Raw genomic sequence first — 7,500 nt, forward strand, 5'->3', positions numbered from 1 at the left:
AATGTGAATACCTATACATTTGTAGACATGCATACTTACATGCGTGCGTGCGTGCCTTAACATGTACGTTTGGGTGTTTCCATGTATGTGTGTTTATGTGTACTTGTGTAGAAAAATACCTTTTTGGTTGAATTAATCACACGGAAATCTATTAAGCGTCTCAATGCAAGGCCCTTAACGTGAACCACTCACACAAGAATCTCGTCTTAAATCTAATCCCGCGTGCGCAATTTTTCTTTCTTTTTTTCTTTTTTTTTTCCAAAAGGCACTATCCACTCTTGACTTCTTCCGATCCCGATACGTTATAATCACAAAGCCTTCACGTTGCGCCTCCGTCTTCTCTATCTGAACTGCATCCGCCCCAAAGGTCGGAATAACCTCGCCGATAACGCGCTCTTAGACGACAAAACTGCACAGATAGCACGTCTCATCAGACTCTTCCCCCCTTTTTTTATCTCATCCATATACACTGTCGAGCCCGTCCGTGCTCCACAGACACGCTCAATGCAAACATCCATATTCGGCATGCGTGAGAAAGATTCACGGACTCCTTTAAACTAAGATCACCGCGCGCTTTGACAGATTCCTTTTTCAACGGCTTACCTGATCGGACTGCCCGCCCCTCCCTGAAAATCCCCGTTTTGTTTTTAATGAAAGCGTTAACTGGGTTTTATTATTATTTTATTTTCCATTTTTTCTAAATCGTAAGCATGAACTTCTTCGCGGTTTGTGTGCGCCTTTCATGCTTTGCGCTGGGAAATATCGAGCAAAAAGCCGCGTTTAACAGGTATACGCTATCCTCCTTCTGCCTCCCTCTTTGTATCTCGGCCTCTTTCTCCTTCTGTTGTCGAACAATCTTGCTTTGTCAGTTGAAGCCCAATTTAACTATTTCTTTGCGGGGTGTTTCCAAGCTGCGCCGCCACATTACTTCGCCCTTCAATTTTGTCTATCAGTCTACATTTGTGTATATGCTTGCCTAACTGTCTATTTAGCAATCCTTCTCTCTCTATCTATCTATCTATCTCTTCCCCCTCTCATTCTTCACACACGCACGTATAAACACATACACATTTGTGTGTCTGTGTGTGTGTGTGTTTATATATAAATATGTGTGTGTGTTCGTGTGTGTATGTGTATGTGTGAGAGTGAGTGTGTGTATGTGTGTGTGTGTGTGTACATATATATATATATATATATATATATATATATATATATATATTTATACCTACCTAATTATATATATATAGTATATATATGTGTGTGTGTGTGTGTGTGTGTGTGTGAGTGTGTGTATGTATGTATGTGTGTATGTATATGTATTTATATACATATTTATATATATACATATGTATACATTTATGTATATATATATATATATATATATATATATATATATATATATATATATATATATATATGTATATATACAAGTACCCTAGCATTGCAATCTGCACCTAATCGTACAAGGTGAATTTCAGCTCTGTGAAACATTCTTAACCATAAAGGCCTATCTTCTAATTTCCTTCCAAAAAATCAATAAGGGTTCTAAAAAACCTGTATCCAATACCCACCATAATTCTGGCTTTAAATAACGCACGACCGCATTGTGGACCAACCAGAGGAATTTTTGTGCCAGAGAAAGCAACCGTGGACGTCATCACACAAGCTCAGCCAATGAGAGAAGCGAGATTTCATATTTTCCTCTTCACTCTCGCGACCAATGAGAACGAGCTCGGTGTAGACTACAAGGGATAATTGGTTTTCAGGTCAATGAGAGCCGCGCCACTGCGCTGGACGCATCGTCGATGCTCGCATTTTTTTTTTTTTTTTTTTATCTCAATTTCCACTATATATACTGTGTGTGTGTGTGTGTGTGTGTGCTGTCTTGCGTGTATGTATTATATATATTCTATATATATAACATATATATTTAAAATTATATATATATATATATCATATAATATATAATTATTATGATATATATAGATATATATGTGTGTAGTGTGTGTGTGGTGTGTGTGTGTGTATATATATATATACATAATATATATATATTAATATATATATATATATATAATACTATATATATATATATATAGATATGTATATATACTATATATATATATATATAATACTATATAATATATATATATATATATATGCATGTGGATATATTTAGAATATATATATATATATATATATATAATATATAAATACCTAATATGTATCATATATATATATATATGTAACGTATTGGTATACATATATACATAATATATATATATATTATGCATGTATATATTTATATATATATATATATATATAGTTATATATACTATATATAAGTTATGAATACTATATATATATATATATATATATATATATATAATATATACTATAGTGCATGCTCTCGACATATATATATAGAGAGAGAGAGACAGAGAGAGACAGAGACAGAGACAGAGAGACAGAGAGAGAGAGTGAGACAGATAGACAGAGACAGACAAATAGAGAGACCGAGAGAGAGATCGGGAGAACAAGAGAGAGCGAGAGAGCAAGAGACAGAGACAGATAGACAGACAGACAGACAGAGAGAACGAGAGAGAGAAAGTGGGAGAGCAAGAGAGAGAGAGAAAGCGAGAGAGCGAGAGACAGATAGACAGACAGAGAGAACGAGAATGAGAGAGAAAGAAAGAGCGAGAGTGGCGCGCGCGAGAGAGAGAGCAGGAGAACAAGGGAGAGATAAAGCGAGAGAGCAAGAGACAGACAGACAGACAAAGAGAGAACGAGAGAGAGAGAGAGAGAGAGAGAGAAAGAGCGAGAGCAGTGCGCGCGAGAGAGAGAGAGAGAGAGAGAGCCATTCATTTTTAGTGTCCTCGGTCCGTGGCTTCCGAGCTTTCCCCTTTAAACAAGTCTACGTGGCTTCCTCTGCTTCCTCACCGGGTGTAGGGGCTTCCACCCTTTCCTTACGGAGGGAAACGGCGGCGCTCTCTTGCTCTCCTTGAGACGGGATCTTTCTCTCTTTTTTCTCTCTCTCTTTCTTTCTCTGTCTGTCTCTGTCTGACTCTGCCTCTCTCTCTTTCTCTCTCTCTTTCTCTCTCTCTCTCTGTCTGTCTCTGTCTCTGTCTCTCGTTCTCTCTCTCTTTTTCTCTCTTTCTCTCTTTTTTTTCTCTCTTTCTCTCTCTCTCTCTCTCTCTCTCTCTCTCTCTCTCTCTCTCTCTCTCTCTCTCTCTCTCTCTCTCTCTCTCCTCTCTCTCTCTCTCTCTCTCTCTCGTCTCTATCTCTCACTCTCTCTTCTTCTCTTTCTTTCTCTCCTCTCTTTCTCAATCTCTCTCTCAGCTCTCTCTTCTCTCTTTCTCTCTATATCTCTCTCTCTCCTCCTCTTTCTCTCTCCCTCCCCCTTCTCCTCTCCCCTCTCTCTCATTCTCGTCTCAACCGATCTCTCTCTCTCTCTCTCTCTCATCTCTCTCGCTCTCTCCTCTCAGGGTGTCATCCTCTCACCCTCTCTCAGCTCCCACTCCTCCTCTCCTCTCTCTCTCTCTCCTCTCTGCTGCTCCACTCTCTCTTCAGCTCTCTCTCTCTCTCTCTCCTCTCCGTCTCTCCGCTCTTTGTCCAAATCTTTCCTTCTTCCTTTCTCTTTCTCTCTCTTTTCACCCCTATTCTCTCTCTCCCATTCTACCTATTTCTTCCCCTCCCCCATCCCCTTCCCTCCCCCTCCTCCTCCAGCCCCTCCCTCCCCCCTCCTCCATCCTCTCCCTCCTCCCCCTCCTCCATCTTCCCCCCTTCCTCCCCCCCTCCCCCCCCTCTTCCATCTTCCCCCCGTCTTCTCTTCCTCCTCTGCTAAATTTCCGAAGTCTCCCCCTCAAATTCTGGCGTGTTCTTTCGCATACAGATGTGGACATTTTTTTTTTTTTTTTTTTTTTTTTTTGTTCCTTCCTTGTATAGTGGAGAAAATCTTTCTTTTTGAAAGTTATATAGAAACGGGAGAGAGGATTTAAAGATAAAAAAAATATAGTAAAATACAAATGTATATATATATATATACATATATGTGTGTGTGTGTGTGTGTGTGTGTGTGTGTGTGTGTGTGTGTGTGTGTATGTGTGTGTGTGTGTTCGTGTGTGTGTGTTCGTGTGTGTGTGTGTGTGTGTGTGTGTGTGTGTGTGTGTGTGTGTGTATGTGTGTGTGTGTGTGTTCGTGTGTGTGTGTGTGTGTGTGTGTGTGTGTGTGTGTGTGTGTGTTAGTGATATAAAGGTAAAAACAAAATGCGATCGTATTTCGTCATGGTTGTTCGTTACATCTGAAAGTAACATATATAACTCGTATTCAAGGTGAAAATTAGATTTTGAATGGGGAGAGGGAGGGGGAGGGGGTGATATATGTATACGCGTTGTGTATGTGTGTTTATATTTGTGTTTGTGTTTGAATGTGTATCTTTCGTTAGTTCTATAGCAATGTATATTTATCTTTCTACCTACCTATCTCTCTTTCTCTCTCTCTCTATCTATCTATCTATCTATCTATCTATCTATACATCCATCTAGCGCTTTCTCTCTATCTATTTATCTATCTATCTATCTATCTGTCTTTCTTTCTCTCTCTCTCTCTCTCTCTCTCTCTCTCTCTCTCTCTCTCTCTCTCTCTCTCTCTCTCTCTCTTTCTCTCTCTCTCTCTCTCTCTCTCTCTCTCTCTCTCTCTCTCTCTCTCTCTCTCTCGAACCATTAGATTTATTACAATTATTGTTTTAATCACCATTACCAATTCACCATCAATAATTTTTCCCATATCATCATCATCTCCATCCATCCACCACTATCACCACCACACACCATCATCACATTCACCATCACCACCACACACCACCATCCACCCCCTTCACCATCACCACCACACACCACCATCCTCCCCCCTCACCATCACCACCATCCTCCCCCTCATCACCACCACACACCACCATCCTCCCCCTCACCATCACCACCACACACCACCATCCTCCCCCCTCACCATCACCACCATCCTCCCCCTCATCACTCACCCACACCAATAGTCACTCCCCTCACCTCTCACCACACACCACCATCCACCCCCTTCACCATCACCACCACACACCACCATCCTCCCCCCCCACCACCACCACCATCCTCCCCCTCATCACCACCACACACCACCATCCTCCCCCTCACCATCACCACCACACACCACCATCCTCCCCCCTCACCATCACCACCACACACCACCATCCTCCCCCTCACCATCACCATCACCACCACACACCATCATCACATTCACCATCACCATTCCCTACCTCATAACCCCCTTCCACTAACCCCCTCTCTCTCTCTTTACCCCCCCCCCCCCCCCCCCCAGACACAGCAGTACGTGGGAAGTGAGTGCCATAAGCGTAGGGGAGGCAGGGCCAGATTGGACAAGCTTAGCTGGTCTCTACGGACGCCTGGCTGTGAGGGAAGCTAACTTACTCATCAAAGATATTCATAATGGTGAGTAAATTTTGTCTTTTTTTTTTTTTTTTTTTTTGGGGGGGGGGGGGGATTTATCTGAGGTTTTCTTAATGGTGAGTATATTCATAAGAGATATATTCATGATGGTGAGTGTTTTTTTTCTTTTCTTTTCTTGTTGCTGGTGAGTGAATGTTTTTTTTTTTTATCTTTTTTATCTTTAACTCAATATGTATTTTTTTTTTTTCTCTCTCTCTCTCTTGTTGGATTAGTTGTTTTGTTTCTTTCTCAAATTTGTCTATCTATCTATTTCTTTCTCAAATTTGTCTATCTGGTTTTACTCATCGAGGGTATTCATGATGGTAAGTATTTTTTTTGACTACTAATCAAAGATGTTCAAAATGGTGAGTAGTTTTTTTTTGTTTGTTTGTTTGTTTTTTCTTGTCTGTGTCTCCCCTATGTATTTATCTATTTGTACATATTTTATAAATATACATATCTCATCTTTTTGTATTTAAACACCAAAGTTATTCGTAATGGTGAGTGTTTTAAATATTTAAATTTAAATAATGATTATTTAAATATTTGAATTCAAATTATAATCATTAAAATTTTAGATTCAAATTATAATCATTTAAATATCTAAATTTAAATGTTTAGATTTAATTATGTTTAAACTCACCAAAGATATTCGTAATGGTGAGTATTTTAAATGTGTAAATTTAGAATATAATTATTTAAATATTTGAATTTAAATATCTAAATTTAGTTATATTTAAAATCACCAAAGATATTCGTAAGGTGAGTATTTTATTCTCTCTCTCTCATGTTCGATTACGCCCTTTTTTATGTATCTTTCGGTTTCTCGATATATCTATTTATCTGTTTATATATATTCATTTATTTATATCTATCTATATCTATATCTATCTATCTGTTTATATGTATTTATTTATTTATATCTATCTATATCTATATCTATTTATCTGTTTATATTTATTTATTCATTCATATCTATCTATATCTATATCTGTTTATATCTATCATATTTATTCATATATGTATATATATTATATATATAAATATATATATATATTTATATATACATATATAGTTTATATATATATATATATATATAATATATATATATAATATGTATAATATATATATATATATATATATATATAGATAGATATAGATATATAGATATATGTATGTATGTATGTGTGTATGTATATGTAAATATATATATATATTTAAAGTATATAAATATAATATATATATATATATATGTATAATATATATATATATATATATACATATATATATAGATAGATATAGATATATATGTATATATATATATATAGATAGATAGATATAGATATATAGATATACATGTTATCTATGTGTGGGTTTAAACGGCTTACTCATAATGGCGAGTATTTATTTCTAGATAGAGATAAAAACAGAAATGATAGGTATTAATAAAGATAGAGATAAGAATATGGATATACTGAAAATATATATCAAATCTAAAATATATACAGATGTAGATTGCTGCAAATACACAAACACACACAAAGTGAGAGAGGATGATAAACAGGCAGAGAAAGGGAGAGAGAGATAGAGAAAGAGAGAGAGAGAGAGAGAGAGAGAGAGAGAGAGAATGAGACAGAAAGTGAGAGACATAGAGGCAGAGACAGAGAGAGTGAGAGAGAGAGAGAGTGAGAATGAGAGAGAATGAGAGATAGACATTCAGACAAACAGACAGACAGACAGCCATACGGAGATAAAACACAGACATCAGTAGTAAAATATATATTTATTTGTGAGTGTATATGTATATCCAAAAAAAATGGAACACAAGAGCTATCATTTCAGAACAATACTAATTGAAACAGTGAACGAATCTTTGTTGCAAACGACTAGATTCCATTTTTTTTTTCATTTTCGTACCCTTTTCCGTATTTCTTCGTCTCATGAATTAAACAAAATGGAATATTCTGCAACAGTGATTGGCATAATTAGCCCTGACTTGCAATTG

This window comes from Penaeus japonicus, unplaced genomic scaffold (assembly GCF_977035675.1).
Source record: "Penaeus japonicus unplaced genomic scaffold, GWHDUDI00000001_assembly GWHDUDI00000007, whole genome shotgun sequence".
Lineage (NCBI taxonomy): Eukaryota > Metazoa > Arthropoda > Malacostraca > Decapoda > Penaeidae > Penaeus > Penaeus japonicus.